At 37.9% G+C, this 16918-nt stretch overlaps 1 protein-coding gene across 2 annotated transcripts in view; it reads left to right on the top strand.

Annotated features, from left to right (window-relative positions):
• The window catches only part of RNF150 (ring finger protein 150), a 359371-nt gene that overhangs the window by 57902 nt on the left and 284551 nt on the right, over window positions 1-16918 (top strand). The window lies entirely within an intron of this gene.

Genomic DNA, 16918 nt, shown 5'->3' with positions numbered 1-16918 from the left:
GCCTAGCCCTTACTACTCTTTTGCCTTGGAGCCAATACACAGTATTGATTCCAAGATGGAAGGTAAAAAAAAAAAGATGTACATGCAGGGGCAAGTCCAGAAATTGTGTTACCACTTTGTTAAATTTAGCGTATACTTCAACTATATATGATGGGAAGTCCCCAGTTTCTCATACTGACCTGTTTCTCATTAAAATATTGGTGCTTGCTGCTGATTGTAAAATTAAAAGTGAAACATTTTTGTTAAATTAGTAGCTAATCTCCAATTGGAAATGCCATAAACAAATACTTTCTAAATCATTATCTTTAAATATAAGATGCAACATGGAAGGAACAGAGGCTTAGAGACAGGAAGAACTAGTTTCTAATCTCAGGCACTTAATTTACAATCCCAGGTGAGTAATTTAAACACCCAGCCTCAGTTTCCTCTTTTGTAAAATGAATATGAGAATAGAACCTACCAGTTGTGATGACCAAATAAGAGTATACCTAAGGAGGAAACTGATTGCCCTGTTTTTCTCGGTTTGTGTTTGTCATTTATATTTTCATGTCTGACTGAAATCTTTACGTGTTTTTCTTCAGGGGAGTGTCTGTGTGCTTGGTTTCTTCTCCTATTATGACTTCTGAATAGACAGCCATAGAATCTCTTCTGGGCTCTTGCTACTTCTGGGGGTTGAGTGGCAGTCACATTAATGGAGAGCTCATTGGAAGCAGAGTGGGGAGGGGGAGAGAAGCCTTTGGGAAGGCAGATAGAAGAGGAAGATGAAAGGAAACTGGCTCAAACCCAAATGGAAACCATTTCAAAAAATGTATTTAGAGTACAAAACAAAGTACCTTGTTTCTAAGGTTACCAGTGCTGTTTCAAAAACAAAATTAGGATGGATGGCCCTACATGCTGAAATTTCCCTCTCACCCAGCATTCAGAACATTAGGGATGTTACAGCACCATTAGGTTTTAAGATCTGGAGTTGGAAATGACCCCCGGTAGTCACCCTGCCTCCTTCCCCATTTTTCACATGAGGAAGCTGAGATCTAGAGAAGGGGTTGTTCCTGGTTCGAGGTTATAGTGCTGTTCATTCATTTTCAGTTGTGTCCACCCCTTCTTGACCTCATTTGGCATACTGGAGTGGTTAGCCATTTCTTTCTCCAGCACTTTTTACAGATGAGGAAACTAAGGTGACCTGGGTTAAGTAACTTGCCTGGAGTCACATAATTAGTCAGTGTCTGAGGCCAGATTTGACCTTAAGATGATGAATCCTCCTGACTCAGGGTTCAGTGTTCTATTCATAGCACCACTTAGCTAGCTGTCCTATACAGTAGAGTAAATTCAAACCCAGATCCTTGGACTTCAGATCCAGTAGTTTCCCTCCTAGACCACAATTGCCTCTTAAGAAAAGTGAACCCAAGAGCCAATCTCTGTGATGTGAAGGGCCATCAATAGTGGAGATGGGCTCAGGAAGAAATATGAAATAATATCATTGGGAGCATCTGCACTGAATTAAAAGGCTGAGTCAGCATTCAAAAACCAGCATTTACTTTGGGTTCAGTTTGGTAGGTGGAATCAAATTAGGGTTCAGGCTCAGTTTCAGGATATCAGCAAAATTTGTATTGGATGACCAAGCACAAATGGGTTATAAGCTGCATTAATAGAGGAAACAACCACATCTAAGAGATCACAGACCTGTTTGGTTAGGAAGATAGAATGGTAGAGAAGAAAGAAAACTACTGAATTTTAGAGTTCAGTCTTACCTGGGATCAGATCTTGCCTCTTACACTTACTAGTGTAACCCTAATTAAGTCATTTAACCTGTAAAGGTCTCACTTTTATTATTTGCAAAATGAAAAAATTGGACTAGAAGACCTATAGTCTATGATTTTAAGGTGTGCTAAGTTGAAGAAATGATGAGATTTGATGATAGAGGCCTGAGATATGTGACTGTATTTGGCTCTTATTGAGTAATCAAAACTTTATCCTTCATTATGAAGTTACTTTTTGAAGGGAGAATATTCCATCTTCCCCCAAAAGTCTTTCTCAACATTTCCAACTCATCATCTTCCAAATCGAATTCATCTTCTCTTGAAATCTTATCCTTCCTGTCTTTTTATAATCAAAGAACTGTCATACAGAAAAAAAAAAAAATATATATATATATATATATATTAGTCTTCTTTTACTTGGTCCTAAAAGGCAAAAGTAGGAGCTTTGGAAGGATGCCAAAATGAACTAGGTTTGGGATCAAAATTAGAAGAAAACCTTAGCAATTGGAGTTTTCCCAAAATAGAATGGACTACTCTGGGACAGAAGGGTTTAGACAGAGGGCAGATGACTTGCCCATTTGTCAGAGATGTGTAGAAGAGAACTAAGTTTCAATTAATGAATTTAAGGGTGACCAATGAAATTCCTTCCAGTTTGATTTTATGACTTTCATGCTATGATACTATTATCAAATTCTGGCTTCTGGTGAGCTGATTGGCCCTTCAGCGTCTCCTTAAATGATTCCTCTTCTCCATTGCTACCCAAGTGGACACTTGGATAATTCTACCCAGATAACTCCTGCCTTTTCCTTTTCTATATACTTCTTTCCTTCTAGAGTTCATTTGTATTGCCTCACTTTTAAGATCAGACTCATGCATAGATAATTCTCAAATCTCTGCCTACCTTTTGACCTTTCTTCCTCTGTCAATCCTGAATTTCTTGGTTTCCTTTGAAGTAACTTTGGAACAATATGAAGGGAAAAATTATATGTTATAATAAAACTACGGTATTGTTTATAGATAACAAAACATATTAACAAGGTAAATATTATAATTAGCCTTTTACTCAATAGCAAATGGTGAATTCTGATGCCTTTCCTTAGAAAGATTGACCATACTTGTAGTCTTTAAAAAAATTATCATTATACTCAAAATGATATTCCTTGCTTATCTTTTGAGACACAAAACTTTGAGTAATCTTTTGACTACTGACTTTTACCCTATCATCTCTGAAAAGAGAGCCACAGAAGTAAGAATTTATGTGAGAAGGAACCTCAGTGGCCATCTGGTCCAACCCAAACATGAAAGAAATTTCTATAACATACCAAACAACCATCCAACCTTTGCTTCAAGATCTCTAAGGAGAGGGAACTATCCCCTGCTCCTTCACCCTTACCCACCACCTCTTGAGGCAGTCAATTTTATGTAGAGACTGCTCTAATTGTTTGAAAGTTTTTCTTGACATCAATTCTAATTTTATCTCCTTGCAACTGCTACCCTTTGCTTCTAGGCTGCCCTGTGGGCCCCAAAATAGAATAATACTAATCCCATTTGCACTAAATAGCCCATTAGATACATGAAGACAGAACCAGGTCTCCCCAAGTCCTTTCTTCAGACTAAATATCACCCCTTTTTTTTTTCAAACAATCTTCATATGGAATGAACTCAAGGCCATTTGCTGCCCTCCTTGGAATGCTTTCCCATTTTAGCAATTGCCTTCTTAAACTGTACCATCTAAAACTGAGCATAGAACTCCAAATGAGGTTTGATGAGGGCAGAGTACCAAAGGCAAAATCATCTCCTCATGCATTTTTAGTTTTAATTCTTTTAATGCAGTGCAAGATTACAATAGTTTTTTTTTAAAACTAAACACCTATTCAAAGAGGAGCCTTTTAATTGATCGAGCCATCCAGTCAGTTCTGAAGACATTTAAATGTATTATCATCTAGTCTCTATCTTCTCATCTTCTCCATAAGAATGGAATGAAACACTTTATCAAAAGCTTTACTTAAGTCTAGCCAACTCTCCACATCATTCCCTTTATCAGACCTGTCAAAAAATGAAATGAGTTTTTGTGGCTTGACCTATTCTTGACAAAGTTATATTGGCTTTTTAAGTCAGTGCTATAGGTTTTCTCAACATCCCCTGAATGATCAATTCTAACATTTCCCCAGGAATTAAATGAAGTAAAAATCATACGAGCCTTCCCAAGTTGAAGAGTCTTCTAGGTCTTATGGTTCAGTCTATGAATGTTTGAGCAGACATCCCTTCTACAAGTACATTCCTGACAAGAAGTAATTCTTTCTGAAGCCTCTGACACTGTGGGAAGAGTACTAGGCTTCAAGTCAAGAGAAACCTCATTTCTTATCTCTGCCATTTTTCTAGCCAATTCTCCTAACTTGGCCAAGTCTTAGTATGTATGCTCTTTTGTAAAATGGGGATATCATTGCTGGAGATCCCCTTCATACAGGGTAGCAGCAAGAATCAAATGTATGTTAAGTGCTTTGCTAAATCTTCAAATATAAATGACCTCTATTTTTTATTTTATTTTTAATTTTTATTTAGAATATTTTTCCATGGTTACATGATTCATAATCCCCCTCCCAAAGCCAACAAGCAATTCTACTGAGTTATACATGTATCATTGTTCTAAACATATTTCTATGTTATTCATATTTGCAGTAGAGTGATCTTTTAACATCAAAATCCTAATCACATCCCTATCGTATCATTTATTTTTCTAATGCATTTCTGGCTCCACAGTTCTTTCTCTGGATGTGGATAATATTCTTTCTCATAAATCCCTCTGAATTGTACTGGATCATTATATTACTCTTAGTAGAGAAGTCCATTACATTCAATTGTGCCACAGTGTGTCACTCTCTGTGTACAATGTTCTCCTTTTACTCTGCGTCAATTCCTGGAGGTCGTTCCAGTTCACATGGAATTCCTCCAGTTCATTATTCCTTTGAGCACAATAGTATTCCATCACCAACAGATGCCACGATTTATTCAGCCATCCCCCGATCAATGGACACCCCCTCATTTTCCAATTTTTTGAATGGCTTCTATTTTTTTAAAATGCCTCCTATTATTTTTAAGACCTTCAGTGACATATAGCCCACTACCTCATGCCACTACAACATTCTGTTGTTGGACAGCCCTATTGTTTAAAAGTTTTTCCTTACCTCAAGCCAAAAATCTCTCTGTAACTTCTCTGAGGCCAAACTGCACATCAAAACCTAATACAGGCAAGTTTTTAAAATGATGATAACAATCAAGCCTCCTCTAAATGTTTTCTAGTAAAAATAAATTATTCCTTTACCTTGCTATTGTTTCATACTTACTGCCTCCTCTGCCAATCCTCCCATGTAACAAAGGAGTACAGTTAAGCAAAAGAAATGGATACCTTGACCATATCTGAAAGCATATGTCCCATTCTTGGCCTGTATCCCACCACCACTTTCCCAAGAGGAGGGGAAATGTGGCAGTCAGACATGACCACAGCACTAACCAGGGCAGGGTATCATGAGACAAGTACTAATACACAGAGCTTCTACACTTCTCAGTATTTCTCTTATTCTAGGCACTTAGCCTCTGATTAGAGGCAATTTCATTAGCCTTTTTGGCCATGTTGTCATTCACATGAGCCCAAGATGTATAAAATCATGGTTGAATAGTAGGGTTTTTTAAAATTTAAATTTATTTGTTTGTTACATTAAAATATCCAGTTAACTTCCTCCTTTGCTCCTCTCCCCCCATGAGAAGGCATAATTTGTCAAAAAGATATATGCATATATAAACTGTATCTTATTTCTATTGATCATTTCTTTATCACAAGTTATGCCTCAAAAATATTTCTGTTGTTGTATATAACATTCTCTTGGTTCTGCTTGTTGTTTCTTTCTTTTTTTTAAGAGCATGGCTAAAGCCACTCATAGGACTATAGAGATAAGACTTATTTAACCCAAACTATCAATTTTTATAGATAAGGAAAATAAGGTCCTTGTCCAAGATCATAATGAAGCAGCTTGGTGACACAATGACCTTTAAGGAGTGAGAAAGATGCTTCTTGGGGGCAGCTGGGTGGCTCAGTAGAATGAGAGCCAGGCCTAGAGACAGGAGGTCCTAGGTTCAAATGTGGCCTCAGACACTTCCCAGCTGTGTGACCCTGGGCAAGTCACTTAACCCCCATTGCCTAGCCCTTACCACTCTTCTGCCTTGGAGCCAATACACAGTATTGACTCCAAGAGAAAAGGTAAGGGTTTTAGAAAGAAAGAAAGAAAGAAAGAAAGAAAGAAAGAAAGAAAGAAAGAAAGAAAGAAAGAAAGAAAGAAAGAAAGAGAAAGAAGGAAGGAAGGAAGGAAGGAAAGAAGAGAGAAAGAAAGAAGGAAGGAAAGAAGAAAGAAAGAAAGAAGGAAGGAAAGAAGAAAGAAAGAAAGAAAGAAAGAAGGAAGGAAAGAAGAAAGAAAGAAAGAAGGAAGGAAAGAAGAAAGAAAGAAAGAAAGAAGGAAAGAAGAAAGAAAGAAAGAAGGAAGGAAAGAAGGAAGAAAGAAAGAAAGAAAGAAAGAAAGAAAGAAAGAAAGAAAGAAAGAAAGAAAGAAAGAAAGAAAGAAAGAAAGAAAGAAAGAAAGAAGAAAGAAAGAAGAAGAAAGAAAGAAAAGAAAGAAAGAAAGAAAGAAAGAAAGAAAGAAAGAAAGAAAGAAGGAAAGAAGAAAGAAAGAAAGAAGGAAGGAAGGAAAGAAGAAAGAAAGAAAGAAGGAAGGAAAGAAGAAAGAAAGAAAGAAGGAAGGAAAGAAGAAAGAAAGAAAGAAGGAAGGAAAGAAGAAAGAAAGAAAGAAGGAAGGAAAGAAGAAAGAAAGAAAGAAGGAAGGAAAGAAGAAAGAAAGAAAGAAAGAAAGAGAAAGAAGGAAGGAAGGAAGGAAGGAAAGAAGAGAGAAAGAAAGAAGGAAGGAAAGAAGAAAGAAAGAAAGAAGGAAGGAAAGAAGAAAGAAAGAAAGAAAGAAAGAAGGAAGGAAAGAAGAAAGAAAGAAAGAAGGAAGGAAAGAAGAAAGAAAGAAAGAAAGAAGGAAAGAAGAAAGAAAGAAAGAAGGAAGGAAAGAAGGAAGAAAGAAAGAAAGAAAGAAAGAAAGAAAGAAAGAAAGAAAGAAAGAAAGAAAGAAAGAAGAAAGAAAGAAGAAAGAAAGAAAGAAAGAAAGAAAGAAAGAAAGAAAGAAAGAAAGAAAGAAAGAAAGAAAGAAAGAAAGAAAGAAGGAAGAAAGAAAGAAAGAAAGAAAGAAAGAAAGAAAGAAAGAAAGAAAGAAGGAAGAAAGAAAGAAAGAAAGAAAGAAAGAAAGAAAGAAAGAAAGAAGGAAAGAAGGAAAGAAGGAAAGAAGGAAAGAAGGAAAGAAGGAAGGAAGGAAAGAAGGAAGAAGGAAAGAAAGAAGGAAGGAAGGAAAGAAGGAAGAAGGAAAGAAAGAAGGAAGGAAGGAAAGAAGGAAGAAAGAAAGAAAGAAGGAAGGAAGGAAAGAAGGAAGAAAGAAAGAAAGAAGGAAGGAAGGAAAGAAGGAAGAAAGAAAGAAAGAAGGAAGGAAGGAAAGAAGGAAGAAAGAAAGAAAGAAGGAAGGAAGGAAAGAAGGAAGAAAGAAAGAAAGAAGGAAGGAAGGAAAGAAGGAAGAAAGAAAGAAAGAAGGAAGGAAGAAAGAAAGAAAGAAGGAAGGAAGGAAAGAAGGAAGAAAGAAAGAAAGAAGGAAGGAAGAAAGAAAGAAAGAAGGAAGGAAGGAAAGAAGGAAGAAAGAAAGAAAGAAGGAAGGAAGGAAAGAAGGAAGAAAGAAAGAAAGAAGGAAGGAAGGAAAGAAGAAAGAAAGAAAGAAGGAAGGAAGGAAAGAAGGAAGAAAGAAAGAAAGAAGGAAGGAAGGAAAGAAGGAAGAAAGAAAGAAAGAAGGAAGGAAGGAAAGAAGGAAGAAAGAAAGAAAGAAGGAAGGAAGGAAAGAAGGAAGAAAGAAAGAAAGAAGGAAGGAAGGAAAGAAGGAAGAAAGAAAGAAAGAAGGAAGGAAGGAAAGAAGGAAGAAAGAAAGAAAGAAAGAAAGAAGGAAGGAAGGAAGGAAAGAAGGAAGAAAGAAAGAAAGAAGGAAGGAAGGAAAGAAGGAAGAAAGAAAGAAAGAAGGAAGGAAGGAAAGAAGGAAGAAAGAAAGAAAGAAAGAAAGAAAGAAAGAAAGAAAGAAAGAAAGAAAGAAAGAAAGAAAGAAAGAAAGAAAGAAAGAAAGAAAGAAAGAAAGAAAGAAGCTTCTTCCTGAATTCAACCCACCCTTAGACACTCAATAGCTGTATGATCCTGGGCAAGTCACTTAATGATGTTTGCCTCAGTTTCTTCATCTGTAAAATTAGATGGAGAAGGAAATGGCAAATGACTCTAGTATCTTTGCCAAGAAAACCTCAACATGACTGAAAAATGACTGAACAACCACAACCCCCAAAGTCCTATAGATCATAAACGGCTGAGCCAGGACTCATTTACTCTGTCTCTTTTTCAGTAGCTGCTTTGTAGATTGCCTTCTTTTTTGTGGCCAAAGAGGTAGGTAACCCCTAGTACCATTCTTTCAGGTGAGAACTTCCTCTATGAAGACTAAGAACTGGCTTATTAGTTTTGTTTCAGCTATGTGGCCAGAAAGAGTCTCCTCTCCTTTCCTTTTCCCTTCTATCACCCTGCCTCCAATAACATTAACTTCTATTGTAGTTGACCAAGTCTCTGTTTTCCCTCCATCCCAGAATGCTGTCAAGGTTTTTGCTTATGCTGGTTTCATGCCAGTGATAAGTACAAATTCACCACCAGCCCACGCTGACACTGGAACCCGGTGCCAGAGAATGGGCTTTATTTTCATCTTTATCCTTCCTCACTGACCTCTGAGGTTAAGCTGTTTTTCTAATCTAAAAGATGGTGCATTTTGTGGATGGGGGAGGGATGGAGGTGATTGGCTGAAGCAGCTTTAAAAGAAAAAAAAAGCAGCTGTTGTTTTGTGCCTTGTCTCAGGGACTATAGTTAGGTGAAAAATAATGAAGCATTTTCTTCCTGAAAATGGGGACTCCCTAGGGAAGCTCGCTAGTCTGCCTTCACTCTATTCAGTGTAAAACTCGATCAGCCTCTGTAACCCAGGAGGCCACACAAACCGCAGAAATCTATTCTCTGGGTGTTGATGCTGTTCCAAAATGAGGCACGTTGCATACGTGCCACTCTTCTCCTGGTGCCTAAGCTTGTGGGCTAAACAGGAGATCTATCCCTAGCCCAGGATGCATTTCAGTGAATGAAAGTAACAGGATTCCTTCCTCTGAGCTGCTCACCCAGTAATTTCCCAGAAGACTTCCTAGCCCCATGAGAGAAAGCTGTTCTTTGCAAGGGAAATGAGATTCTCACTTCAGCCATATTAAACTCTTACCAGGCTTGTTTACAAAATTAAAGAAGAGATGGTGAGAACGAAGAATTAAAAAAGTTATATTCTACTGAAGTGCAATGGAATTTTTTTTTAAGGAAAGATGAAAAGGAATACTAGGCTGATGCTAGAGATTCTCTAAAGATGCATATGATTTAAAAAAGAAAATGAGGAGCCACATAACAAAAATATGTAAAATGAAAAAGAATAGAAGAGTTTTGAAGTTTGAATCATATAATAGAAACTGGAATGAAAGCAATTAGATGCAATTAAAAATGAATGTAGGATCTAAATATAAAGAGTGAAATCATAAATTAGGTGAACATAGGTGACATATGCCTGTAAGATCTATGGGAAATAAAGGAATTTAAGACCAAGCAAGAGATAGAGAACATTACAAATGTTAAATGAATGATTTTGATTACATCAAATTTAAAAAGTTTTTGTACAAATAAAACCAAAGTAACCAAAACTAGAAGGAAAGTAAAAAACTAGGAAAAAATTGTATAACAAAACTCTCTGACAAAGGTTCAATTTTCCAAATATATAAGGAATTAAACCACATTTATAAAAAATAAAGCCATTCCCCAATCAACAAATGGTAGAAGGATATGAATAGGCAGTTTTCATATGAAGAAATAAAAAGTAACAATAATCACATGAAAAAGTGTTCTAAATCCCTCCTGATTACAGAAATGCAAATCAAAACAATTCTGAGGTACCACCTCATACCTAATAGTTGCCCAATATGACAGCAAAGGAAAGTGATAAATTTTGGAGGGGATGTAACAAAATTGGGACACTAATACACTGCTGGTGGAGTTGTAAATTGGTCCAACCAATCTGGAGGGAAATTTGGAACTATGCCCAAAGGATGATAAAAGACTGTCTGCCCTTGGATCCAGCCATACCATTGCTGGGTTTGTACCCCAAAGTGTTAATAAGGAAAAATACCTGTACAAAAATAGTCATAGCCACCCTCTATGTGGTGGCCAAAAATTTGAAAATGAGGGGGTATCCATCAACTGGGGAATGGCTGAACAAATTGTGGTATCTTTTGGTGATGGAATACTATTGTGCTCAAAGGAATAATAAACTGGAGGATTTCTATATGAACTGGAAAGACCGCCAGGAATTGATGCAGACAGAGCAAAAGGAGAATCGAATGTAATGGACTTTTCTACCAGTAGCAATGCAGTGGCTCAGGAAAATCCACCGGAGCTTATGATAATGAACACTATCCACATCCAGAGAAAGAATTGTGGGAATGGAAATGCAGAAGAAAAACATATGATCGATTACGTGGTTTGATGGGGATATGATGGGGGTTTTGGCATTAAAAAATCACTATTGCAAATATGAATAACATAGAAATAGGTTTTGAACAATGATACATGTATAACCCAGTGGAATTGCTTGTCAGCCCCAGAAGAGAGGTGGGAAGAGGGGAGGGAAAGAATATGAATCATATGAATCATGTAACCATGGAAAAATATTCTAAATAATTTTCTAAATGAATGTAGTTTATGAAAATCAGCCCTGAAAGAGGCAGGGTGTGTGTGAAAGGAAGTCCTTGTAATTTAAGGAGATCTCTAAAAATTACAAAGAAATTCCTAATATAGAAGCAATTTGAGAGAAGACACATAGTAATGTTAGAATCCATAGAAAGCCATTTTCTTGTAACCCATTGTTGTCTAAATTGATTTGTTCATGGTAGCTTTGAGGACTTGAAATAGACTAAAGGTGCCCAATAAAGAATTGGTATATAAAGAATAGAGGTTCCAGAAGCCATCAGAAATAAAAGGAATTGTGGTATTTGGGGAACAAGGTGGAAGAATTAACTTTATAAAAATTATCAGGCCCATAAAACTATTTTAGGCATGCATATCATGCTTTAGAGGGAAAAATTCTAACATGTTTTCTCATGACAATCTTGTTCATGTAGAATTTTTAACATTCCATCAAATGTTCATTTGCTCTCCTTTGGCAGGTTGGGTCCCCAGAAGGGTCTGGGGGTTTCTCTAAGAGTGGTTCTTCTCCTAACAGTATCTCAAGTCTTGACTAGTGTGCTTTCCCTTAACAATCCTGCAATTGACCCAGTCCTTTTAGCAAAGGCACTTGCTCAAAGTTGACTTGGTTCTTGAGCAAAGGCACTTGCTCAAATGGCTTCCCATAAAGAGTACCCATCAAGCACCTCCACCTCCCTCATCCCCCACCCCAGAAATGCTGTCTCTGGCTCTTTCAGAGTTGAGGGAGTGGAGTGGGCACTAACTTCAAATACAGTTTTGATGAGATGTTTGGGGAGCACACAGGCGTTTCTCAGACTATAGAGCTTCGGTCATTTTTCTAAGGATTGTCACAATATTTGTTCCTCAGCTCGGCTGGCTTGGTTGAGGGGATTTGCATCTCTGCTGGATGGGCATCTCAGCTGGGCTTGCTCCTAGATAGGAGAGATGTCTAGGCTGGGTGAGTGTCTCAGCTGCTTCTCATAAACCACAGACTCTCTCAGTTGGTTAGCTTAACCTCTGCTAAACTGGGTCAAGCAGGTGGCTCATTGGCTGTGTGCGCTCCTAACCAAGCTCAGTGGTGGCTGGACTGGCCTGGACAAGGACACTCTGCTGCCAGATAGCACCTGTTAAGACAGCCTGAATAGTCCGATCATTCTGCTCCTTAGCTGCTGACAAGTTTTTCACGTTGCTCCACTACTGTAATTTTCTCATCATCCAGCATCTCTCCAGCATAGACAGACCTACTGGGTCTCCCTGGCTCACTTTTTGATTGACAGTTTCAGTCTTTATCCATCTTCAGTGGATGGGCTGTGTGGTACTGCACTCTCCAGTCATCTTAACACTTTACTCCGTGACATGTAGACTTTGTTCCAGTGGCACTGGCCCCTTTTGCTGTTCCTTGAACAAAATACTCCTTCCCTTTGTTCTGGGACATTTTCACTGGCAATCCCTCATGTTTGAAATAGTCTTTCCTCATCTCCACCTACTAACTTCCCTGATTTCCTTCAGCCTCCCCCCTCCCCCCTAAACACTATCTTCTATAGTATTGGTGTCAAGCTCTCATAGAAAGACATCCCAGCAGGCCATGTATTGACCTGGAAAATCACAAATTAACTTTATATTTTAAAATTTTATTTCACTAAATATTTCCCAATTTCATTTTAATCTGGATTCTCTACACTGAAGAGTCCTATGGTTGACACCTTTGTCCTACAAAAAGCCTTTCCCAACCCCTTAATTATTTCGTTTCCCCCCCCCCCCCCCATATAACATAGTTCTTACACAATTGTTTACTCATTGCCTCCCCAATTAGACTGGGAGATCCTTGAAGGCAACAACTTTATTTTGCCTCTCTTTGTATCCCCAGTATTTATCACAGTCCCTGTCTTAGAGTGGATACTTAATAAATATAAATATATAATAAATATAAGCAATAAACTGGTTCATGGAATGCCTCAGAGCTCCTTGATAGAGGAAAATGACCCTTATTTTAGGACTGACAGAAATGTCTTTCCTTTGGAGTCTCTCAAAATCTAAACTCTGAGGTTGTCACATCCAGGTAGAAAATGGGAAAGGTCTAGACCAGTGAATTAATCCTGTCTGACCCTTTCTCCTTGCCTTAGGGCGGATCAATTTCGGTTTGGTCAGTTCTACCTTGGATTTTAGGTAGATGAGCATCTAGAGAGAAAGGTATGAACAGAGTAGAAGTAAGTTCATTGTCTTGCTGATCTCTGTATTTTATTTATTTATTTTTTCTTTTTAACCTTTTCTTTCGGTCTTAACAACTCTAAGAGGAAGGACAAGGGCTAGGCAATCAAGTGACTTGCCCAGGGCCACACAGCTAGGAAGTGTCTAAGGTCATATTTGAACCCGGGTCCTCCTGTCTTCAGGCCTGGCTCTCAATCTACTGAGCCAGCTAGCTGTCCCCTTGATGGCCTCTTTATAAGCAGTGTAGCCCTTCTGGCTTCTTGATCTTTTGGGGATTGCAAATGGCATTTACATAATATTTCAATGCGTTGACTTCTTCATCTTATCCTCAAGTTTCATGTGGGGGACGCCACCCACTTTGGAATGAATATCTAATCTGTCTGTCAAATTCTTCATGATGGAAAACTGCTTCATTTGATGACCCTCATTCCCCTACACTTCTACATAGCATGTTGGCAAGCAGGTGAGAACTGTATCCTATTGAATGTCCCTAGATTTAGACCGAGGAATTGGAAAACCCTTTCTTTCATGAGCATAACAATGGCAATCTGTGCATCAGAATTTCTGGATTCCTAACTGACTCCCTGCACTCACTGTCTGATCTCAGAATGTCTCCATATACCCAAGCTCAGACTCCAAAGAACAGAATTCCACTTGGTTTAATTCTGTTCAGTGCAACAAACCTTTTTAAAGTGTCTCATTCCAGGAACTCTTATTTGGGGGAAGTGGGGCAGTCCATTGAGGCAAAAGCTACATTGTCATTGCCCTCCGAAGGATCTTTTTCCTGAGAGAATAGTTTAGCCACCCCAGAGGACTTTGATTTAGAGTAGAGGTCTATAGGTATGAAGTTGTTGTTTTAAACTACAGCATAGCTTCTGAGGTTTTACATTTGGAGCCATCAAGCCATTAGTTTCAGCAAAGTGCTTGTATTGTTTGTTAATTGTAAGATGACTAGATACTGTGATGGGAAGGGCTCAGTACAGTTTATGAGTGGTGACTAGGAGATAATGATAGGGAGAGAAGTACTGTTTCTGAAAGTAAGCTGAATACTCATGTTCATTTTTTCTTGCTACAGACTTTATATAATGGCTTTTGGGGTTCAATGCATTCTTACTGAAGGAGGGAATAACTTTCCTAAAATTTCAGTATGACACAAATGATGTTTAAAAGGCACAGAAAGATGTATATACTTTTTAAACAAACAAACAAACAAAAAGGTCTCTTCCTTCCATGCCTAAAAATTCTTTATAGATGATCATAGAATCATAGAGTTAGAACAGAAAGGGATATTAGAGGTTGTCTAGTCTAAACCGGAATTTTACAAATGAGCAAACTAAAGAATCCAAGAGAAACAAAGTAAATGACTTAGCCAAGGTAACAAAGGTGGGAACCCTTGAACTCGGAAGCAAATTTCTGCTGATCTTCCTCATTCTGAGGGCTCATAACACCTTCCTGCCTTCCCAGCCTCTGGCTGCCCTTCTCAATCTACTCCTTGATAACTATGTAACAGCTTCTCCAGGCTATGCTTCCCAGGAGACTTATAGCCCTGCTCCTCTCTGTCCCTCTTGGGTACCTTGGCACCCTGGTGCTTGTGAGGGACTCCAGATTATAATATTTTTGCCTTGGTTAAAGACCTTTTGTTATTACTACATTAGTAGCTTTCTTTAATTTGGTGGCCCCAACCAGATTTAAAAGTTTCCTGCCCTTGGCTGGCTGATCACTTGGTATCAGTAGGGACCCTTTGTGTTCCAGTCCAGATTTGATTCAGTGGGTCAGTTTGGGGTGAAGCTCTGAAATTGTATCATTTTGTTTTAACTGAGTTCCTTCCCTTTTTGATTGAGGGTTGGTAAAAGACACATGGATTTCCCAGTAGACTTACATAGTAACCCTGCTCTCCCCTGCCCTTCTGGGGTACCCTGGCATCTTAAGGTATATAAGGGACCCCAGATTATTAATTTTCTTGTCTTGATTAAAACTCTTTTATTATTACCACTTTCATAGTTTTCTAAATTAGGATTGACAAAGCAAAAACGAAATGAAAAACCAGGGCCTTTCTAAATCTCTAGGACATTTTCAGCAACATCATGTAGAAGAAGCTCTTTTGGAGCTGAGATTGTTTGCTTAAGATTTCATTCTCAACTTGATTTTGATTTTTCAAGTGTGAATTATTGAATTTCAGGAACAGCAAGAGGACCCAAATCATCAATCTCACTCTGTTTTTACTTTGGCCCGCTATAGAATATCAGTACTTAGTGGTCACTTTTTAAATTAGGGTCCTAGAAAAGTTCAGATTGCCAGAGATGTCCTGGATGGTTAGATACAATGAATTCTATGGGTTTAATAGGGTCATAATAGGGTCAGTTGGTTAGACCTCCCTTGGCATTCTTCCCAGTCTTTTACACCAAGGACTATATTCAAGTTAACTACATTTCTGCTCTTGAGACATTTTCAATTCTCTAGGTGATTGGATACTTGATCAATCTAAGTATAGACTAATCTAAATATAGGCTACAACTATAAAATGAAATCTCTTAAAAAGGAAAAAAAAAGACGCAGATAAGTACCTACTGGGGAGGGAGTGGCGGTCACTGATTTCCAAATTACATTTATAGCAGTGGAATGTCATTAAGTTCAAATACTGTTTGAAATCCTGTTTTAGAGGTATCTAGCTATGTGACACAAACTTTCAGATTAGGAGTTCTGGCCTTGGAGTATTGAAGACTGGAGTTCAAATTCAGCTTCAGACTCTTACTAGCTTTGTGAGCTTGGGCAAGCCACTTAACCACTGTCTCAGTTTTCTCATATATAAAATTCTACATAATGGGGAAAATAATAGTATCTATGACCCAGGGTTATTATGAGATAACATGTACATAGCACCTTGATAAATGCTAGTTACCTTCACCATCACCACCCTCATCATTATTATTTCTGAACCTACTAGCTGACTGACCTCAGGCAGTTCCCTACCTGTTCCCCTCCTAAATCAATGAAAGGAGTTTCTATTTTATGGTCACATTTTTGTGGGTCACGATATGCCATGAGGGTGAGAGTTGGAGTTGCACACTGGCCAAATCAAAGATTCTTCCATTGGGATGATCTCGTTTTAATCAGATAGAAGAAAAACACATAACTTATTTTGGAAACAATATAGTAAATCAAATAATATATTTTGATATGTAGTAGATCAGTAGATTTCCTCTACCAGGTACCAATTATAATTTTTTTAAAAATTCTTATCTTTTGTCTTAGATTCACTACTAAGTATTGGTTCCAAGGCTGAAGAGCAGTAAGAACTAGCCAATTGGGGTGCAGTGTCTTGCCCAAGGTCACACAGCTAGGATATATCTGAAGCCATATTTAAACTCAGGACCTCCCATAGATCTGGCTCTCAATTCCCTGAGTCACCTAGCTGCCTTTGTTCTTTTTTTTTCTTCTTAAGCTCACCTAGTTTTTATTTTTAAAAGTTATAAACATTTGCTTTGGAGTTTAGTTGATTCATTGAACTAAAGTTCAACCACTAAGGCTTGATTCAGTTTCCTGGACATCTGGATATATAAATAGCTAGGGTTAGAGTGTTTCCTCAGGCTTTGGATTACATATCTTGTGAAGATTGGATTTGGCTCTCCTCTGATTATAACAATGAAGGTACTTAGCTCTTCCTTTATTGTGAAGATTAAATTGTAATTCCCTGTCTATTTTTAGATTTTAATCACCCAAAATGTAAGCACAGTACTTAAAGTTGAGTATGGAGATCTACCCATTTTAGATTTTTAACCACAAAAGGGTGTAAATACCCATTTCATACATTGAGTGGGAGGTCTGTGACCCACATGTGAAAGAGTGGGCAGTACTGGAGTGGAGCATTGGCTGTGATTGGTAGATGTAAAAATTTAGGGGAAGTGACACAAGAGAAAAAGGTCTTTAAAAGTGGAAACAGAGACACACAGAGACACACTTAGAGTGAAGAGACACACTTGGAGTGAAAAGAGTCACTTGAAGTGAAGAGACACTTGGAGTGAAAAGAGTCACTTGGAGTGAA

This window comes from Monodelphis domestica, chromosome 6, assembly GCF_027887165.1.
Source record: "Monodelphis domestica isolate mMonDom1 chromosome 6, mMonDom1.pri, whole genome shotgun sequence".
NCBI classification, from domain to species: Eukaryota; Metazoa; Chordata; class Mammalia; order Didelphimorphia; family Didelphidae; genus Monodelphis; species Monodelphis domestica.
The sequence above is the reverse complement of the archived record's forward strand: the minus strand, read 5'-3'. Positions and strand labels throughout refer to the sequence as shown.